The sequence below is a fragment of the Lactuca sativa genome, chromosome 4, assembly GCF_002870075.4.
Source record: "Lactuca sativa cultivar Salinas chromosome 4, Lsat_Salinas_v11, whole genome shotgun sequence".
NCBI classification, from domain to species: Eukaryota; Viridiplantae; Streptophyta; class Magnoliopsida; order Asterales; family Asteraceae; genus Lactuca; species Lactuca sativa.
In genome coordinates, this window is record NC_056626.2 from 89,272,460 (window position 1) to 89,295,921 (window position 23,462).

The window sequence follows — 23,462 nt, forward strand, 5'->3', positions numbered from 1 at the left end:
TCAATCTCAGATCACACAACGTCTTCAACATTCCGAACTTGAGTGATAATGCGCCAAATAATCTTGGAAGAATAACCTACTAAAAATGTGAAGCATCCCAAAGTAAATTCCGAATAATAAATAATATGAGTCCGAAGAGAAGTCTAGGAATGCCAAAATTTTGATCAGAAGATCAAAAATTAGTGTCACATCGCATTGCCAAAAGAATCTTCGTATTTAAAATATCATAAATCCAAATTTGAATAATATAATCTGATCTGGATGCTAACACAAATGAGACATCCAAAATATCCATGTAACAAATCAGAGTAAAGAATACTAAATAGATCTGAATCAAGAACTAAAGTCTTTCCCAAGATTTCCCCTGAGGATTTGTCAACTCGTAAAGTAGGAAATCATACTTCAATCGATATAATTACTAGCATATATATATATATATATATATATATATATATATATATATATATATATATATATAATAGGTCACTACGAGTAGCTACTCCCAATACTAAACTATCTCCTTTCCCATATGTATTTAAGAATCTAAACTCTAAAAGCAATAACGAAAGCTTAGATGCTCATGATTCTCCCTCTATTTTTGAACTACCATGCAATAGAGATAAAAAAAATTATGAAACCAGGAAACAAAATATGTCGAATATGATGGAGCATCGCACGCTCCCCAATGATGTGAGCATATACCTGTAAAAACAAGGATAATATTTTCGGGTCATGTGTAGAGTTAGTGATGTATTGTCGAATTGAACAAACACTGTAGAATATATATATGATAATAAATCCCTGCTGAAGAATCGTAATGTTGAATCGAAGTGATGCTGATAACCAAAATGTAAACCCGAACTTTTAAAGCACAACCAATGATTCATCGATCAAAGTCGAAAAGAACTGGTCTAGACCTCTAATCCTATACAAGATCTTTGTTCCAAAAGATGGTCTGAGACCTTATGTAACCAGTCCGAAGGAAGTAAAAATGTGAACCTTGGAAAGATCCAAACGTCGAAAAATGTTGTTGATAAGGAAAGTTTCCAAATAAAATGTGTGGATCCGAATCTCTAAAGCACATAAATTAGAGGCTGCAAATTTAAGTTTCTCGTTAGAATGAAGAGCACCTAAATAATAATATATTCAATAATTGTGTCTTCACTCAAAATCAACAAGAAGAATGATGTCTTGAACTATGAGGCTAAAATTGGTTTTAAATAAAAATTAATAATAATAACTTTTAATAAAAAAAATGTTTAAAATAAAACTAAATGGGTAAAAAATAAAAATTGTGTATAAAATAAATGGAATGAATTAATTGGTTTAATAAAAAACAATTTTTTCAGAAAAGAAATCCATTCGGGTGAAAACAAAATAAAATTTGAATCCAAATCAGATGGATCTGAGATTGAATCCGAGTTTGGATCCACAAATGAATATGGATCGGAAAAGGGTTGAGAACAAAATGGGTCGGAAAGGATATGGGTAGCTCAGATTGGGTTGGCTCGGAAAACAGATTCATTTCAATTTGGATCCAAGATTAGTTGTATAAGGATAGTTTGAGATGAGTCCGAACAGAAAGAGTCATTGTTAATTCAAACTCAACTAGATCCAAAAAGGTGAAAAGTGAGTCCGACAGTGGCGTCCAAATTTTGGTGAAATTGTTTTCAAGATAAGTTGACTTGGATAGGCTGGCGATAAATGTAATTAATGAGGTGGGACCAAGAATTTCATCTCGAAATGATAGGAGAGAAATTTAAAATGGAGGCCAACTATTTCCTACAAAGAAGAAGGAACCAACAAAATAAAAAGTGTATATCAAGAAGATAATCATGTATAAAAATGACGAACAAAACATGTGAGTAAACAGTGATGAATAGATAGAATGATATAACATATTACATGAAGATCACTCATGGCTAGGGACAAATCCCCAACCAACTCTCTCTCATATAATGTTTAAATAGTGCACTCTCATAACAAATGACCACTCACCTCCACTTTATATACCAGTGGAAGGAATAAGCTAACATACAATGAATATTCTAACATAATAAATCACTCATCATTGTAAAGCATTTCATGATCCAATAGACAACCACTAGAAAGGAACTTGACCTTCCAAGTGGACAAGTTAGATTTAAATCTATCAACCAAGACATCCCAGCTAGCCTTTCTACTCATAGAATCCCCATAGGCAACCCAAGATACATAAATAGATGGACTATGTAACATCCGTTTTCCTGGTATGCTACTTTTGAGTTTATTCTATATAAATATAATTTTTGGAGGATTTTGTCTTGCCCATGATGTGGTGATTGAAGGACCGTGACATGGTATCGTCAGATTGAGGAACACGTATTCGTTGAGCACCATGATTTGGCAAGGCACTGGCCACGACGTGGTGGCTGTTTTGGTGTAAAACCTTAAATATTCGGGTTTGTGCCCTATTTAAAAGAACTAACTCCTAGAGTTGCCTTATTTGGCAGCCTCCATATTTTCTTATTCTTGGAGTTTGAATGAACTCCAATACCATTGTGTGCCTTATTTGACTTTTGGACCATCGCATTGGTTAAAAAGGGAACTTTCATGACTTAGTTTAGTGTCCATGCAATGGGTGAAACCATTAAGATCTTGGGATTTGAGACCACGACTTATTGGGAAGTCTGAATCAAAAATTTTGGAAACTATATCCATCAAGACCTTGGGAAGGTTCAGATATTAGATTGGTAGCTCATGAGCTTAAAGGTTAAGAGTTTAATTTATTAATTTGTGAGAGACCAGATCCTACGACACACCAGTCTGCTTGTCATGACGTGGTGGCTAGTATCACCATGATTGTTTTGTTGTGTAGTAGCCACAATGTGGACTATGGGTGGCAACGATGTGGAGGTCTTCTTAGGCTGACTTTGACCGTTGACTTTTTGACCAAGTTGACTTTTGGTCAACTTGAGAGGTTTTAGGGTGTAGACTGAGAGGGTACTTATATATTGATGATTAGGTGATTCATAGTACCACTCTTCACTATTCGGGAGTTTTTGTGTTAGTCTGGTATTTGTGAGGTGTCTTTTTACTATATTATATATGTCACAGTAGTGTGCATACAAGACTAGTTGATTCTTATTTGCTGATTATTGTTATGTGTATTTATTGAGTTATTGATAACTTTAGTATTGTTGATAACCCATAGGGTTGCTGATAACTCATAGGGTTGTTGTGATCCTACAGGACTGTTGATAGTCCTCAAGACTACTGAGTCCTAGGGTTGTTGATAACCTATAGTTATTTATATTATTGTGCTGATATTTTGGATTGCTGATATGCAACATCCAGTTTTCCAAGTATTAATTTCATGATTTAATTTGTGATATTTTGAGTTGGCCACAACGTTGTGGAAAGGTTCACAATGACGTGGTAACCATCTTTAGGTCCGCACATCATTTAAATCGCTACGACGTGGTCGTGCAATGGCCATGCAATGGTGACGACAGAAATACAAAACCCTAAATTCCAGTTTTTGGTGCCTTATTTAAAGCTGTAAACTCCTAGGTTTGCCTCTTATAGTAGCCTCCATTCTTTGAAAACGACTCTCATCCAAACCCTAGCCCCTTTGCATGCATTTGGCACATCTTTGGTATTTTTTGACCTTGGAAGTAAAAAGAATGAGCTCTAGTGCCTAGATCCAGCAAACAACTTATCTCTACTTCTTGTGTGCACCTTCTGGACCCTTTGTAAGTCATCTCCACTTTTTTGGTTCTCTCTTCATAGATCTTGGTTTTATTGCTTGTTTTGGCTCATATTTGAGTTTGGGTTGGTTTGGTGAGATAACGTGTGGAACTTTATAGTTGTTCATGTTCCCCTAGTTACTAGATCTCCCGAATCTAGATGATGATTCATTTTAACCTAGATGGGGAAAGGACATGCATGAGTCATGCATGTCCTGTGGACCATTAGATTCCCAAGAAGTTTACTGGAAAGTTTAAATAAAGAGCCTTTTAGATTTAGGACTTAATCCATTATGTGGTCCAGAGTGTAGTATCCACGTGGCAAAAAGGGTGCTATGCGATGGCGAGGAAGAATGTCATGAATGTTTTCCCTAGACGACGCCACAACATGGTGGCATGCCTGCCATAATATGGTAGCGGATTTTGATCGTGAATTAATTAGGTGGCCACGACGTGGCAATGGATTTGCCACGATATGGCCATGGATTGGCCACAACGTGGGCGTCACATGGATTTGACTTTGACCATTCACCGTTGAATTTTGACTTAGTTTACGTTTAGCCAAATTGATAATATTAGAAAATAGACTAAGGGTTTACCTTGTACAATTTAATAAGTGGTGTTCATCACCCACTTCTCTACCATGTGAGCTTGTTAGTTATCGATTGCATTTATAAGGTGAGTCTTCTCACTATATTATGTAGGTTTCTAGACTGTCTTTGTGACTTTAGCATGAAAGACCATGGGAAGACCATGTAACTTGTATGAAAGACCATGGGAGGACCATGATACGTGTATGAAATACCATGGGAGGTCCATGACAGCCGCATGGAAAACTACGGGAGAACCATAGCAATGAAGAGTGTAAGAGGACTACAGCAGTGAGTGACAGTTAGACTATGGGAGGACCATAAAGTTCACACTTTTGTATGTTATGTGGTACTTTTCGGAACTCATGATGCTTTGTGATTATGGTTCTATGTTCAAATGTTCCAGGTTCTTCTGGTTCCAAAGGAAAGGGTCCGACATGATTGTATCGCATCTACTAGAGATTCCTCACTTATGATTTTGTTATTACTCTGATGTTTTTTTGAACACCTTTCAATACTACGACTGTCTTTTTGAAGTAATGGATGAATGATTTAGTTGATTTAAATATGAAATTTTGTACCTTGTATTTTGAGATGCTCACGATAGTCCCAAGGACTGTTGATAGTCCCAGGGTTGCTGATAACTCATATATGTTTATTATGTTGTGTCGTATGTGATATTTTGGGAATCTCACTAAGCTTCGTGCTTACAGTAGTGGATTTAAATGTGTCTCAAGTACTTATGATAATCGTGGGAAGGCGAAAGCTTGACTTTACATACTCATCAGCAGTTTTTTTTATTCTGCATTATTATGATTCTAATTTTAGGATGACTTTATTTTGATACTTATGGTTTTTTTTCTTGAATTGGTTTTATGGAAACATTGTTTTTACCTAATTTAAAAATGAAAATTTTAGTTGTAAAAATGGGTAATTATAGATTCCAAAAGCACACCCTGTCACAGAAGCCATGGAACTAACTTCCTCACTAATGACACCTAAACCATAAATATTTGACTTTTTGTATATTAAGTTTTAAACCAGACGTCGAGTACAAATCGGTCAACACTTGCAAAATTCCATCCAAATCTCAACGACTCCACTCTGTTAAAAACCATATATATTATGTTTGTATATTATTATTGTATTTTTTGAATAAACGTTTTAATTTGTTAAATTTAAAAAATTAGTATATCATTTACAAATATTTAGTGTAAATATGTAACTATGTACAAGATACAATAATATTATTTAACTTTTGTTGCATGTGATTGTATTCATAAGATAGTTAGTTGACATTGGTATAAGTTTCTTACGCAGATGATAGTAGGGTGGGGTGGGAATTCCTAGTGACTTAGGAATAATGTTAAAATGTGCTAGTGTGGCCACTTGCGTAAGAGAGATCCTAGAAGGATAATCTAGGAATATTAGTTGTATTAACTCGTTCGAATGCATGTATATGATATTAGATCATTTGGTAGTGGTTATGAGTAGTGACTTGGGAATCTTGAGACAATTATTGAGACAAATACGGATAGGTGTGGAAGGAAGTATGGGCCCAATACTACTGTAAGCATAGGATCAGTACAAGGAACAAGAAGAGTCAAAAAGGTTTCTAAGTAGTTGGTTGATGGTAGATAGCATGGTTTGGCACCATCATGGGTTGCACTGTGTTTCCATCCTTATCGGTCTTTCAGTTATGGATGTTCAGGATAAAGATGAGCCAGGTAATAGTTCGGGTCTTAGTAGCCCTGGAGAATTAGGACTAAATGGTGCAGATCTATTTGAATTAGTAGATTCTAAGGTCTTGAAGACTTTGTTTGAAGCTGTGTCAATCCGAGTCATGGGACTCAAGTAAAAAGCGACTATGACGGTCGACTTGAGGATTGCAACATGGAGTTGGCTGGTTAGTCGACAGTTTGGGACATCATTTTCTATGATGGGGGTTCGATTCTTCCAGCTTCATGTGTTAAAGGTAGGAGATATCATATGTATGTTAGTAGATAGATGGAACAATGGTTGGTCTTCTCTGTATCAGTTTCTGCCGCAAGTGGGTAAAGTCTGGTTTGCGGTAAATCGCTTCCATCCTTCATTATAAGGATGTCCGAGAATGATTATTATTTTGTTCGGTGGCCATATTGGAGGCCTTGTCACAAGTCAAATATGTGAAGTGGATTTTAGAAGATCGGGTGTATCCTAAGGATGCATCGAGATGTTCCTGATTCGATAGAAGGGTTCTTTGATCTTGGGTTTTCTAAAGCTATTGTTAGAGCATCTATAAAGGAATCTAGAAGTTGTAGAAGCGTGAGGCTATGAGTATGTTCTTCAAATGCGAGCTTTGATTGTGCAAGGTTCGGTTCTAAGGATGCCTCACCAATAAAATGGTGTCCCGATCAACTTCTCTAGGAATAAGGCAACAATGCAATGGGAGGTTCCGAGGTCTCCATCTGATATTCAGAGTTTCTTTGAGTTTGGTATGCACCTTATTGAGCTGTACTAAGGATTTGTTGTTTACAAATGTCATTCAGTGGTAGTTTGAACTCTAAGTGGAGGGAGAACTAGGTGTTCTCCTTGGAGGATTATCGATTTGTTCGATTTTGTACGTTTAGTATCACAGGTCAAGGGAATCTACAGTTCAATTGTATGATATTTTTGGTTTAGGGTTATTGTTCCATAACAGAAGGAAGGTAGGCTGCCATTAAAGTGCTCATGGTTAGGAAGGTTTTGCATTGCGTTTCTCAAGGATCCGCTGGAATCCTTCTTGGTCAGGAAGAATTTAAGAGTTGGTCAGATCTTGAGTGCAGAGCAAGTTGTTGTCAGGATTATATAATGGTAGAAGTTGTTAGGCTAGGAAATCGTTGTGGTCAATAGTTCCTTCTATAAATGCCAAGGATCTTGAGAGGGGATAGTTGGAGCCAATCAGGTTGGGTATCAGATATAGATAACATGGTTAGCTCATAGTATGGGTCGGTTATTTAGGGTTAAGAATGGGCAGTCGTTGATCTGTCGATCAGCTTCAGAGTTCGATAAGAGTATTTTTGTGTAGGCTTTGTTCAGTATGTGTGGGATCATTGGGTTCATTTTTCGATCCTTTTTTATTGTTATTTATTCCATTCATCATCAAAAGTTGACGATAGTATAAGGCTTCAGTTTGTATTGTAAGTTCATACCTTATGATCTGATGAGTCAAACATATGACACACGGATAGATCAGCGTCATCGACTACTACATCTACAACACCATCGTATCAATCTTATTAGCGTCAAATTATAGTACAGTTATCCAATTATAATCTTTTATATATTAGGTAATGATATAGATAAGTATAGAAAAGATCACAAATCTGGTATCTTTGTGATAAGATCAGTTCTTAGTATATATTAGATGTAATCCATTGAATCATGGGATATACTTGTTTAGATTAATATATATATATATATATATATATATATATATATATATATATATATATATATATACACACACAACATTAGGGTAGACCCTAATGTTGTGATCGTGGAATTGTTTTAATCGTCTTTGTAACAAACCTGTCTTCTTGGTATCCTGTTTGCAACAAAATTCTTTCAATTGATAAACAAAACTTCTCTGCATGAAAATCAAAGGCCATGGAAGCTCTCGAGTTCATGGACCTTGATATGCTCGATGTCGTTAATAAAGGTCCTATCACCGCTATGCATAAATCATCCAGTGATGGTGCATCTGGTAGTAGGCTGAAAGGGAAAGTTATTCTCAGATTCAACAAGGAAGGGAAGAGGATGCTAAATCTCGATGTAAAGGCGAGAACTGCTATTGGAAACTCACTCCCATTTTCTATATATCATTTGGTTCAAAACTGCTTAAGAGCTCGAGAGATGATGATCACTCTATCTTCTGCTTTTGAAAAGGAAAAGTCCTTAGATGATGAATGTAAGTGTCTCGTGGCTCAGATTGTAAATCACACACTGACATTGATCATGAAAGTGTTAAGATCCTTGACGCTACCCCTCCTCACATCGTATTGGACCTCAAGTCAGAATGGGACAATACTTCAGTGTATCAGGTAAAGAATCTTGTTAATCTTTCCTTTGTTGATAATACTGAAAAATATGACTCAATTGATCTCTTATGTTTAAATTTATTTGTCTCAAATAAAGAAAAATCATCTGCTAGTCTTGAGTTAAAGAAACTCAAAGAAAAAAACTTTTTTCTTGAAAAATCTCTTTCTGCTCTAAAAAAGAAAAACACTTGTCTATCGTTGACTAATAATTTTCTTTACACTGAAAAAGAAAAAGTCAACGATCATGCTAATTGCACTCAACTTATTTTGAAAAACTGGGCTTCTTCTCACTGTAATGTCACACGAATCATTAATGCTCAGATTCTATATCAGTGTAAGAAAATTCTTGGAGGTGATATCGAACGTGCTATTTCTTTAACCAAAGTTGCTGAAACTAAGAACACCTTTTATGAAGCTGAATGCTTAGAGGAAGACTTTAAGAGTAGATTTGTGAGTTCTCATTTTATAAATCAATATTTAATTGATACTCACTGCTTTATTGATTCTAATGGCATTACCAAATGTATTTCTAAAGTGTCTGCTCTTGATCCTTCTCACCAACCTTCTCATTGTGAGTATGTTCTTCCCTCCACTAAGATTTTTCTAAAGTTTCCTATATGTAATGGAAAATTTCATTTTGTAAACGAGATTCTTAGCATGTTTCCCTAGTGCTCAATAAGCAATTTTCAACATGGAGATAAATTAAAGTCTTCCACTTCTAATGACTCTTTAATGCATCATGAGCCACTTGAAAAGGTAGTCTCTGAGCATACCATCGATGACATCCCTTGTCCCAGAACTCTCAAATAAATCAAAATCTAATGTTAAGGGAAAGAATTCTAGAATCAAAGTTTGTTATCGATGTGGTGATGTCTCTCACAAAGTAAGCAAGTGCACTTTTGAAAAGGACTCTATTCGTGCTAACAATATTAGAACTCGCAATGATAAGTGGATCAAAAAGGGAAACTCGCTGAACTATCTCCCTGATGGTTGTTATAATATCTTTTAGTGAGTAACCCTTTTCAAATGGGTCAGTGTGTAGTATATGTATTTTTCTGTGTTTTATGTCTTACTGTATATCTTAGTTTCAGGGCAAAGAGCGCATTTTGTATCTAGACAGTGGGTATTCAAGGCATATGATAGGATTCAAGTCTCTCTTGGAAGATTTTATAAAAAAGGATGGTCTGACTGTTACATATGGAGATAATGGCAAAGGAGCTACAAAGGGACATGGATCCATCAAGTGCAATTTTTTTGTTTTCAAGAATATCTCTTACATGAAAGGTCTTCGGAATAATCTCATTTCTATTAGCCAACTATATGATGCTAGTTATGAAGTTTTATTTAACAAGAGAGAAGGAAAGGTTGTTGATCAAAAGAATGTCATTGTTCTTATTAGGAATCGACAAAACGATATTTATGTTCTAGATATGTTTTATGCTGACAAATCTCTTCGTCGATGTTTCTTCACACATGCTCAATATCATCTAAATTAGTTGTGGCACAAGAGGCTATCACATCTGAACTTCAAGAACATTTCGAAGATTGCATGGAATCAACTTGTAAGAGGAATTCCTAAAATGAAGTTTGTCAAGGATAAGCTATGCTCATCGTGTGAAAAAAGGAAGAAACCCAAGTCTTCCTCCAAGCCAAAGTCATGCTCCTTTATTATGAAAACTCATCTCCTTCACATGGATTTGTTTGGATCTGTTCCAGTTAAGTCAAGAGCTGGAAAGAAATACACTCTCATCATTGTGGATGAATTTTCAAGGTTTACATGGCTAGTCTTCTTAAGGAAGAAAAATCATGTCGCTGATGAAAACATTGCTCTCATCAAACTGTAGGAAGATCTCTATGATCATAAAGTAAGGAAATTACGTAGTGATCATGGAACCGAATTTAGAAACTCTTCTCTGGAGAAATTTTGCTCAATCTCAGTAATTTTTTTGTAGTTAGAACTCTTCAGCAAAATGGTATTGCAGAAAGAAGAAACAGAACTCTCATTGAAGCTGGAAGAACTATGGTCGTTGAAGTTGGTCTTTCTTTTTCATTTTGGGTTGAAGTTGTCAATATAGCGTGTTATACCGAAAACCGGTCTATTATTGTTAGGCATCATGGGAAAACTGATTATGAACTACTGAAAGGAAGGAAACCGAAAAGCTCTTATTTTCATGTGTTTGGATGTGTTTGCTGCATCTTGAATCAAAGAGATCGGCATTCAAAGTTTGAAGCTAAAGCTGATGAAGGAGTGTTCCTAGGATACTCTAGCATATCCAAGGCTTTCAGAGTACATAATCTTTCAAGGAAAATTGTTGAAGAAACAATTCATGTCACTTTTGATGAGGATGCATTCATTCATGATGGAGTTGATCATCCATCGTCAATTCTAAATGAACTTACTTACAGTCCTTCAGACCCTGTTCCTAAGCTCTTATCAAATGACGTTGATCCCATTGTTCCTAATGTTGATTAATTAATAAATTCACAACCTATCTCTAAAGATCAGCCTGTTATCCCTAAAGAAACTGAACCTTCCAATTAGGAAGACTCTACCCAAAGCAATGCAAATGAAATTTCTTATCCAAGAATCCTTCGAGATCATCCTGAATCCCAAATCATTGGAGATGTAAATCCTGGGATTTTAATTCGCAGCAGAGTCAACAGCAACTTTTGCATGTGTGTAAACTTTGTCTCGATGATTGAACCAAAAATTTTGATGGTGCCTTGAAAGAAGCTGATTGGATTAAAGCCATGAAGGATGAGCTGAATGAATTCGACCGTCATCGCGTGTAGACTCTTGTTCCCAAACCTCAAGGAAAGACTATCATTGGCACTCTTTGGGTTTTTAGGAACCTAATGGATGAAGATGGAATCTTCATAAGAAACAAAGATAGGCTTGTGGCTCAATGGTTCTGTCAGCTTGAAGGGTTAGACTATGATGAAAGGTTTGCTCATGTTGCAAGACTTGAAGCAATTCGTCTGTTCCTAGCTTCTGACTCCTTCAAGAATTTCAAAGTCTAACAAATGGACGTCCAGACTGTCTTTCTACATGGAAATCTTCAAGAATAAGTCTTTTAAAAACAACCACCAGGGTTTGAAAATTAAGAGTTTCCAAATCATGTGTACCGTTTTGATAAAGTTGTCTATGGCTTAAATCAGGCTCTTAGAGCATGGTATGACATGTTGGAAAGTTATCTTCTCTCAAGTGGATACAAACAAGGAAAGATCAATAACAATCTATTCATAAAGCAATCAGGATCTCACATCATTCTTGCTTAAGTGTATGTGGACGATATCATCTTCGGATCCACTAATGAGAGGCTAAGTTCAGAATTCGCGGAGGCCATGGCCAAGAAGTTTGAGATGAGAATGATAGGTGAAGTAACTTTCTTTTTGGGATTGCAAGTCAAACAACTAACTGGTGGCATTTTTGTTTGTCAAGCTAAATATATTGCATATGTTCAAGAAGTATGGTTTCTCTGATTGCAAACCGAAAAAGACTCTGATGTCTTTATCAACGTGTATTGGCACTGTTCCAAGTGGCACTGATATGAATGCAACTCTGTTTCAAGGAATGATATGCTCTCTACTATATCTTATAGCCAGTCACCCTGATATTATGTTCTCTACCACATTGTGTGCTTTTTATCAAGCCGGTCCTAAGGAATCTCACCTTCACGTTGTCAAAAGGATTTTCCGGTACTTAAAGCATACACCCAATCTTAGGTTATGGCATCCTTATGACTCTGAATTCAAGTTCAAGGTATACACTGACTCCGATCGTGGAGGGTGTGACATTGATCATAAAATCACTTTAGGAGGATCTCAAATTCTTGGAAATGGATTAGTAAGATGGTCCGGCTAAAAGAAGACATCAGTGGTTTGTTCTACCGTTGAGGCTGAATATATTGTCGCTGGAAGGTGTTGTGCTCAGATTCTATGGATTCAGAATTAGCTCTTGGATTATAGTCTAAACTTCTCGAACACACCCATCTGCTGTGACACCACCAATTCCATTCAGATTATACAAAATCCAGTGCAACATTCCAAGACCAAGCACATCGACATTTGTTATCATTTCATCAGGGACATAGTTCAAAAGGGAAAAGTGGAGTTATTTTACATCCCATCCACTGATCAGTTGGCTGAAATTTTTACTGAGACGCTTAAAGAGAAGACTTTAAACAAATTAATTGCAGATCTTGGCATGCTTTCAATGATTTAACTGCTTTTTAACTATTTTGATTGCTTCTGATTGTTTTCTAAAAAAACACAAAAATACAAAAACAAATGTTGTTTCTATTATTTTTACAAACGTTTACAATAGTTTGTTAACCTTTGCTTCTAGTATTTACACATATTCTCTTTTCTCTATTTTTATCTTTTAGGTCTATCTAAAGCTTGTTTGCATCTTTCTTCTTCAGAATTTGTAAGATCTTGAAAGATCTCAATGCTCTTGTGCTGAGAAAAGGAGTGGCATCATGTCCTCTTATTCTTGCAAAAGCCTCTTTTCTCATCCACTAACTGTTATGGATGAAAAGAGAAACCATCAATGTAGTAAGTCTTACTTTCATCTACTGACTTATAATCTGATAAAACCTCAGATGCCCTCATGTTGATCTTGAAGACACAATGGTTTTATGGATTTGAGTCAGTTAACTCATTGGTTACAAAGACTGATCTTTACATCTCTCTTTCTCCTGGTGAATATAAATCATGGAATCCATCTAAATGGCTTCATTACTTGTGGTTTATTATGAGTTGCATATTTATGTGCTTACCTTTTTTGTTTGCTCTCTTATATAGCTAAAAATTTAAGGGGTAGATATCTTGGAAAATGGAAGTGCATTAATAACCATTCAATTCTAAAGATTTGATGGAACAAGTCTTTATCTCCTTTCTGAAAAAGCTACACATATTTAGTTATTTAAACTATTTTCTTGTTTGACTAACTCTTTTGTTTGTATTATTATATTGTATCTTTTTGTACCATTTTGTAAAGGAATCCGATGGTGGAAACTTTAAGCCTAGTATGCGACTTTTGACACATCATTGTCCCTAGAAGCATGTTGTTGTATGTGACTAAACCTCTCTAAGTCTCTCATTAGCGAGACCATCGGCTGAGAACATTAAGTCACCCCCTCACGATGAATTTCTAGCACTGTCCAAACTTTCTAAGTGAGATTTCCTGGTCAAAATAAAAAATTGATAAAGAGGCTAGGGTGTTCATCTTTTATTCGGTTATCTCCCACCTGACCCTGTCCCTGGAAGCATGCTTACCGTATGCATCACGTCTCATGTTTTGCTAAAACATTGAGCAAAACCCAATGGCTTACGTTGATTTCATATTCATCAGCATAAGAGTTACTTGTATGGTCCTTAAATGACAAATGTTTTTTCATGTCCCTGACCTCCTAGTCTGAGGTATGACATGGTACCATTATGATTTTATAGTGAATCTTTGATTCTAGATTGCAACTTACTCCATGATACGAAAGTTTAAACCACTTCTTGTTGATGAGTTAAATTGTTAATGATTCACACTGATTGCACCTCAGTGTGACTAAAAACAATCCATTCTCTCCACAAGTCTTCTAATACAAAACTTGATGATTCACTATGTAAAACCACACATGGATAAAAGTTCAAAAGTTTGTGCCGGTGGTTAGTCAATGTACTGTAGGCTATCACACGCACCAATCCATTCTTGCCCTTATATTCTTCTTTAAATTTTTATGATTCGACATAATGTACCATACGCTGACGAGAGCTTGACAAATCTATGCCGATGGGTATATCGTTGTTCGTGATATGTTACACGCACTTATCCACTCTTGCCACTTTTCTTCTAATAAAAGAGATTTATGATTCAGCATATGACACCACAATCAGATATCTCAATACTATGTTAGTGAATGGTAGTTTTAGCCCACACTATCAGGAAACATCACAATCTTACTAGACTACAAGTTGAAACTCTATTCTACTCGAAGTTAGCTGTTGATGTCAAAAATAAGGAGAGAATCTCGGTAAAACTGAAAATATCGCTACTAGAACTACAGAAAAATGCATTCTAAGGGGGAGTCGAGTCAAGCTAATGTCAACGTTCTCAGCTCATCTCAAGCTCATTATCTGTTCGTCTGCTGCCTGCTGCAATTCATAAATGCTTGATAAGTCATTCATTTTCTTAGGGGGGGGGGGGGCATTTGCTAAAACAGCCAGAGTCAAGATTTCATTCTTACTCTCAGGGTAGCACGAGCCAAAAGCATTCTTTGAAGATTAGTTTTGATATCATCAGATAGGGAGATTGTAAGGTCACACCTTATGATTTGATGATTCAAACACACGACATGTTGATAGATCATCGTCAACTTCTTGAAACGACCCAAAAATACCACCCAAAAATTTCGATTTTTATTATAACAAAAACCACGAAACTGAATATCACATAATAAAACCATATGTTGCGTGTTTCAAAAACCATAATAAAATACTGTGAGAAAAACTGTATCACAATTGTATCCAAACATATCAAGAAACTGAATCAACTCCCAGGACAAAACTGAAGCTGTGGTGTGTGCGATGCCATCATCCCGAGCTCTTCCCTTTGCTTGCGGAAGTACCTGAAACCAAAACTGAAACTGTAAGCACGAAGCTTAGTGAGCTCCCCCAAACTACCACATACCATACAATACATATAAAGCAAATACTGGGCCTTGCCCACTGACTGGGACCCCGTCCCCTGCATCAAACCGAAGTCCGGACTAACTATCTGGGACCCCGTCCCCTTCATCAAAACGAAGTCTGAAAACTGACTGGGACCCGTCCCCTACATCGGACCGAAGTCCGAAACTGACTGGGACCCCGTCCCCTACATCGGACCGAAGTCCGAAACTGACTGGGACCCCGTCCCCTGCATCAGACCGAAGTCCGGACTAACTAAACACAACATAGCATAACATATCAACTAGCATAAACACATAAATCCTGTCTGAGCCATGGAGGCATTAAACATACTAACTACTGCATTGGACCGAAGTCCAGAAACTACGACTAACTGAACGGGCCGGCATTGTGGCCTTAGACCCGTTCCTACTGGAAGGAAACTCACCTCGTGAACTGGCTGCTGTGTGTATGGCTCTGAAAGCTAACTGCTGCAGCTCCGGTATCTCCCCGGCTACAAGTCCATAAACACACTCAATCAGATGCTAATCACTGCATTAGGTAAAATGACTCTTTTACCCCTGGTCAAAGTCAACTCTCCCGGTCAAAGTCAACCTACAGTTGACCTGACTCGCCGAGTTGGGCCGCCAACTCGCCGAGTCCCTAGTCTCACTTCTCAACCCTATTCGTGGCTACTCGTCGAGTATGGCATCGACTCGACGAGTACCCTCTCGATTCAAGAACTCAGACAATCTGCATCCGACTCGCCGAGTCATATGAACAACTCGACGAGTTGTTCTTGAGCTAAGAAGATTGCCTTGGACTCGCCGAGTTGTATGAACAACTCGTCGAGTCCCTCCATCACTGAGTCTGACCTCCAACTCACTGAGTCCACTCTACTACTCCCAGGTTCCCACTCGACATCACTCAAAAGGGGAAAAAATCGGGACTCGCGACTTGACTCGCCGAGTCGTTCCTCCGACTCGCCGAGTCACATCCATGCAGCTACTCTAAACTCGATTCTGCTTGAATCCAGCGTCTAAAAACTATAGATCTAGGCTTCCTTAGTTCGATTAACACGTAAAGATTCTATCTTTACGTGTCCAAAAGCATCCAAGAAGGTTATAAGTGTAACACCCCAAAGTTTGGAAAGTCAAGAAAAGAAAGAAGACCTCAATTTTTAGGGGAGACTCGGCGAGTCCGAGCGGGATCCGGGTCGAGGTGTAAGCGACCGACTCGGCGAGTCGGCCAAGGAGACTCGACGAGTTGGGTCTGAACGAGGAAAACCCTAAATTCGGGACTTGGAGCCTATTTAAGCGTCTCATTCTCCTTCCTAGGGTTCCTTTACTGCCTCTTTACCCCAAAACACCAAACCCTAGCCGCCATATCCGTTTTTGAGCTAGATCTTGCCTTGAAGAGTGCACTAAAGCTTGGAGAAGGAAGAAAGGCCTTGGAGGTGCAAGAAGGGACTGTAGATCCGAGATTGAGAAGACATTTCAGACCAATTGGAGGTAATAAGCTGTTGCTTGGAATCCCTTTTTGCATCTAGATCTATTCTTATGTGTGAGTTTTGGTCATTGTTGGTATGATATGTAACCAATTCGAGTTGGAGGTTCAGATCTGAGGTTGCTACCTCAGATCCATGTTGGATTTGGTCTTGAATCCCCTTATGTATCAGCCCTTGGTATGTTGAAGAAGTATGGTTGCCATAAACCCTAGTTTAGTGTGCTTTGAGCCTAGATCTCTTAATCTACACGTAAAGTTTGCCACTTTACATGGGGAATAGGCCTTAGAAGTATGGATCTATGAGTTGGAAGCTCTGTTTGGCTCGGAAAGCCACTGCATGGATTGAGGACTGGATAGGCTCGGCGAGTCCTTCGAGTGGACTCGGCGAGTAGCTTGAAGATGAGGAGGAACTCGACGAGTAGGATGAACAGCTCGTCGAGTCGGTTGAAGTAAGGCATGGACTCGGCGAGTTGGACGAGCAACTCGACGAGTAGGTTGAAGATTGTCTAGGACTCGGCGAGTCTGTTCTTGGACTCGGCGAGTCAGATCGCGAAACCCTAAACCCTTCGAGTTAAGACTCGAATCAGTGAGTCGGGTGGTGACTCAGCGAGTTGGACAGGACAGGACTTGGAACTAGTTGGACTCGGCGAGTCATAGAATGACTCGGCGAGTCGAGTCGCGAATAGAAAGACCCTGAGCTTATGAACTCGGCGAGTCATTAGGAAGACTCGGCGAGTAGGGTTGACCTGGAAGGTTGACTTTGACCAGAGTTGACTTAGTTGACTGTCAGACTAAGTGTTATATGTATATTGATAGCTCGGAGAGCTAGAGGAGCAGCGGTTCAGGGGATTGTCGAGTAGCAGCCAGAGGTTTATCAGCAGGGCTCAGCAGTTCAGGTGAGTTTCCCTTCAGTAGGAACGGGTCTAAGGCCACAAAGCCGGCCCGTTTAGCTAGCAGTAGTTTTCGGATGTTGATCTGATATAGTAGTTAGTATGTTTGATGCCTTCGTGGCTCAAACAGGATTTATGTGTTATGTGTTCCGGGCTACGGCCCGATGTAGTATGCAGTATATGTGAGTTTATGCCAGTTGATATGTTATGATATGTTGTGTTCAGACAGTTAGCTTCGGACTTCGGTCCGATGGAGGGGACAAGGTCCCAGACAGTTAGCTTAGGACTTCGGTCCGATGGAGGGGACAAGGTCCCAGACAGTCAGCTTCGGACTTCGGTCCGATGGAGGGGGCAAGGCCCCAGTCAGTTAGCTTCGGACTTCGGTCCGATGTCAGCTTCGGACTTCGGTCCGATGGAGGGGGCAAGGCCCCAGTCAGTTAGCTTCGGACTTCGGTCCGATGTCAGCTTCGGACTTCGGGTCCGATGTCAGCTTCGGACTTCGGTCCGATGGAGGGGGCAAGGCCCCAGTCAGTTAGCTTCGGACTTCGGTCCGATGTCAGCTTCGGACTTCGGTTCGATATAGGGGGCAAGGCCCCGTTAGTCCGGACTTCGGTCCGATGCAGTGGGCAAGGCCCAATATGTGCTTTATATGTTTTTGTGTGATATGTGGTAGATTGGGGGAGCTCACTAAGCTTCGTGCTTACGGTTTTCAGTTTTGGTTTCAGGTACTCGGTTTTCAAAAGAGGAGCTCGGGAAGATTGCAGAGCACACACCATAGTCAGTTAGCCTGGGAATGTTTGACTCTGATAATGATATTATGTTTTGAATTTAATACTCGAAAGTTATGTTGACTTATGATACGTTTTATAAATCCAGTTTTAGTAATGTTTTAAAAGAATTTTTAGTCGTAATTTTCGGGTCGTTACAAGTTGGTATCAGAGCCTTGGTTTGAGAGATTTGGACATGCTCTCGAGCGTGTCTAGACTCAAACTGAGGAATTGGTATAAAGGTTTTCAAAAATGAAAAGATGGTTTTGTAAAAAGAGAGTTTTGAGAAGGAAAACGGTTTTAGAAAAGTAAAAAGAATTCAGAAAGAAAGAACTTTGAAAAGAGAAAAGGGTGTGGTGCATGCAATCAGCCGAGCTCAAGTAAGTACTCCCAATTTACCCATACAAGTTACGTTATGATTATCAGTATCAGCTTCAGTTTCAGTTTCAGTTTCAGCTTCAGTAGAACAGCATGCTAGAATAGGACTAAGGATCTAGGATGATGCCTTATGTGCCTGCTTTATGTGTTTCAGCTTGAGTAGGATAGCCTGTGTAGGTTATGCCTGATAGCATGAGCGTAGCATTGTATGCTAGTGCGGTTTTTCGTTATGAGTATAGATTTGCTTGAGTATGTTTCCTTTATCCGAATGCTGCTTGCTTTGTGCTTTGTGGGACTCTGAGTGATGGGAGTTAGCCATTAGGTGAATACATCACATCACATGTGATCAGGGCTGAATAATCTCAGAGTGCTGGATTTGGCCCTACTGCGCAGCTCTTGTCTGAGTCCAACCGTTGTAGGGACGAGTCTTTTACTTGAAGGATTATCTGAGCCTCGTCACATGTGATGGTATTCAGGTGGTGGCTAATTGGCATTACTAGGAGGCCTTCAGCAGCTGAGGACTGTTTGGGTAGAGTCAGGGGTTCCCTAGGGCAAGCCTAGGATGAGAGTAGCAGAGATTAGTAGAAGAGTAAAGGGGACTTGGTGGAGTTGAGGTAACTCTTGAGGAAAGTACGGATAGATGTGGAATGTAGTAGGGGCCCATACTACTGAAAGTAGAGGATCCGTACTCGATTCAAGAGGGGCCGAGGCAAAACCAAGGAACTAGTAGAGTATGTGAGAGATCCCTCAGCAGTAGTGTGTAAAATTGATCAGGAATTGTTATATTTTCAGCATGGTGACATTGCGCGAGCTATCAGTTAGCAGTTCAGACGTCGAGGAGGGATCTGGCTCGGGCTTTAGAGCCGCGCAGCTTGATGATCAGATGAGGGATTTCATTTCCACAGAGATCACGCGCAACATCATTGATCAGACTCCAGTGATTTTCGGTTCGGTTAGAGAGGCCATTGTGGAGCTCATGGACAGTCATCTTGAGGCCTTTAAGGCCGGGATAGTTTCAGGTCAGTTTGGGGCTCGTCTAGGCCTCGAATCTTATGGAGTTCAGGGATCCATCAGGGAGGGAGATCCCATTTCTAGTTTCTGCCATCAGGGGACAGGAGTGAGTCGGGCATCCTGTCTTCAAGAGAGACCTTTGGATGATTGGATAGTTGAGGAAGTTTCGCGAGCCATTCGCGAGGATGTGCCCGACATGGTCGTGAGGATCACTGATAGATTGATCGAGAGGCTCCAGGATCAGACAACTGTTGCTCAGTCGGCGGGCAGGGAGTCGGAAAGGAAGAGGAAAGCGGATGAGACTCAGGTAGCCTCAGGTTCGGGTAAGAGGCCCAAGGGTTTGGATTTGAGGGCGAGGAACTATCAGAACCGCAGTTGGTGCGGAAGGACGCACATGGGAGTGTGCAGGCGTAGAAATGGTGGCGATGCCGGATGTTTCAAGTGCGGCCAGATTGGCCATTTTAGCAGGGATTGCATTATTACCATCGCCCAGGGACTTGATCCGATATGTTTCCATTGCAGTCAGAGGGGCCACAAGAAGGCCCACTGTCCGAGTTTGTATTCAGCAGGGCAGGCGCCAGCTCCTGCCCTTGGGACTTCAAGTACCGATAGTGGTTGTCGAGGCCGGGAAAGGGCGCCTACGGCTCGGAGCCGAGTTTTCCGGTAGGTTTCAGCAGGGATTTGAGCAGCACTGAGTAATGAAGGTATGTAACTTTTGCTTTTCTGTCAGCTTATGTCATGATTATATTGTTATGGTTCTGCATCAATTTGTGGTATAAGTGTTGTGTTATAGTGTGGCTTGCTTGTGATTATGTTATATGCCATTTGCATACCTCGGATAATTGGTTGGTAGTTAGGGGATGTGCTCTTATGGAGAAGGTTTCGGAGGATGCAGTAACTGTAGCATGGTTGAGAGAGATTTGGTTCGTTTCGCTAGTTCGGAGTGGTTAGTGATTGGGATGGATTGGTTAAATTCCTACCTGGCGGGCTTGGGTTCCCCAGTAGATGTTCCAGAATGGTAGTGAAGATCAGGATCTCTTTTGAGTGTGAAGCAGCAAGGGGTAAGCAGGATCGAAGTGGGGGAGAACCCTCCGGGTATACATGGATAAGAGTCACGTAGACTCAGAATGAGTGCGCGGCCTCTGAGAAGAAATGGTAGTAGCACAGTGATGGATGGATTGAGAAGTTCAGAATTGGGAGTTCGAGAACTTTTCCCAGCAGTTAGTTCATGTAATCGAGATGGTTAGAAGCTGGTTGGGAATCCAGGATTGGAGGACCACCTGTCGGACGCATGAGAGTCGGAATGAGGATCCTGAGAACGGGTAACAAGAGATGTTTTCGTATTAGTAGCCAGTGTCTGAGGCAGCATGCAGGTTGTGTAGATTCAGGAGTTGGGAGGTTGGAAACTTCCCAACAATAGCTTCTTGTATCCGGATTAGTAGACGGTTGGTTTGGGAACCAAGCCGAAGAATTCCTCGACGAAGCGCTAAGAATATCAAGGATATAAGATGTTGAGGTTGATGCAGTATTCGAAGACTAAGGGTTGTTTTTGAGAAATCGGGATGAGGAATCACTAGCGGGACTAGGGATAGTCAGGATGTTCTCGAGATAGTAGTAGTGTTGTAAGTCTGCGGGGGTAGCCGTAGCATTCACTAGCAGTCAGATAGCAGTAGTAGTGTTGTAAGTCTGTGGGGGTAGCCGTAGCATTCACTAGCAGTGAGATAGTAGTAGTGGTGTTGTAAGTCTGCGGGGGTAGCCGTAGCATTCACTAGCAGCCAGATAGCATTAGAGAGTTGTAAGTCCGCGAGTGTAGTCGCAACCTTTCATTAGATTGGTAGGTAGCATGAGCGCGTGTTAGACGCGGGAAAGCAGTAGTACCCACCAGTTCGGGTGCAGCAGTGAGGATATGGGAATCCACGGGTTAGATTTCGGATGTCCCAAATGGATCGGTTATGGCTAAGTCAGCAATTTTGGCTATAGATCGTCACATCGGTTATGAGATCAGAGTAGCAGTGGACCGTTGGGGTTCGGGTATGTTGCGGGCTACCGTCAGTCTGGGAGCCATCATGTTGTTAGTCGTGGAATTGATGATGTCAGGATGTGACGTATGGACCCGATCGGTTGGATCGGAAGGTTGCTAGAGCCACAGTGTCAGGATAACTAGTGGAAACTAGTCCTAGAGGAAGATTTCGTTCAGAAGTCGTGGAAGCGACTAAGTGAGGAGTCCCTTGACTCCACAGTTGGGTTGGAGTTCAGTGTTTCAGCCAGTTCAGTGTTTCAGGCAGCTCAGTGTTTCAGTTAGTTCAGTGTTTCAGGCAGCTCAGTGTTTCAGCCAGTTCAGTGTTTCAGGCAGCTCAGTGTTTCAGGCAGCTCAATGTTTCAGTCAGTTCAGTGTTTCAGGCAGCTCAGTGTTTCAGTCAGTTCAGTGTTTAAGGCCGTTCAGCGTTTCAGTCGGTTCAGCGTTTCAGGCAGTTTAGTGTTTCAGGCATGTTCAGTATTGCAGGCAGTTCAGTGTTTGGAAGGTTTCAGGGTTTTGGGTCAGTATTGTATTTATGTTGGAATGCAAGTGTTGACGGTATAGTTGGTTGATTTGGAAATGGCAAGTCCCTCTCATCAGGATCAGTTGAGCCTTCTGCCAAGTGTAAGTGATCTGTAAGGATAGCTAGGCAGGTAGCTTTTCTTTCAGGATGGAAGGCTCGAGTTAGTAGGAGTTGAGTAATCAGATGGGATATAAGCAAGCTGATTCCAGCAACATCGTTTCAGTATGAGCGGAAGAATGGATAGAACAGTTATAGATAGTCGAAGTATCTTCAGGAGTCGCTGGAAGCGACTAGGAGATTGCGATAGAGTGTAGTGACCGGTGGGAGTCCGGTAACTCAGATATCGGTAGATTAGTTGGATCAGAGTGGTCTCGGTGCATCCAGTAGGCGGATGAGGGGTACAAAATTCTCAGTTGGAGGAAGTAACATTGAGGAAATTAGGGAAAGGAGAAGAATTCAGTATGTACCAACAATAGTGACCAGCACTGTGAGTGGCTGGAGTGATCGACAGAAGGGTGTTAGTTTTCCAGATAGAGAGTTGGAGGCAGTTCGCAAGACAGTTGGTCATAGCAAACTTCGAGGACGAAGTTTAGTTTAAGTGGGGGAGAGTTGTAACACCCCAAAGTTTGGAAAGTCAAGAAAAGAAAGAAGACCTCAATTTTTAGGGGAGACTCGGCGAGTCCATGGAGGGACTCGGCGAGTCCGAGCGGGATCCGGGTCGAGGTGTAAGCGACCGACTCGGCGAGTCGGCCAAGGAGACTCGACGAGTTGGGTCTGAACGAGGAAAACCCTAAATTCGGGACTTGGAGCCTATTTAAGCGTCTCATTCTCCTTCCTAGGGTTCCTTTACTGCCTCTTTACCCCAAAACACCAAACCCTAGCCGCCATATCCGTTTTTGAGCTAGATCTTGCCTTGAAGAGTGCACTAAAGCTTGGAGAAGGAAGAAAGGCCTTGGAGGTGCAAGAAGGGACTGTAGATCCGAGACTGAGAAGACATTTCAGACCAATTGGAGGTAATAAGCTGTTGCTTGGAATCCCTTTTTGCATCTAGATCTATTCTTATGTGTGATTTTTGGTCATTGTTGGTATGATATGTAACCAATTCGAGTTGGAGGTTCAGATCTGAGGTTGCTACCTCAGATCCATGTTGGATTTGGTCTTGAATCCCCTTAAGTATCAGCCCTTGGTATGTTGAAGAAGTATGGTTGCCATAAACCCTAGTTTAGTGTGCTTTGGATAGACTCGGCGAGTCCTTCGAGTGGACTCGGCGAGTAGCTTGAAGATGAGGAGGACTCGACGAGTAGGATGAACAGCTCGTCAAGTCGGTTGAA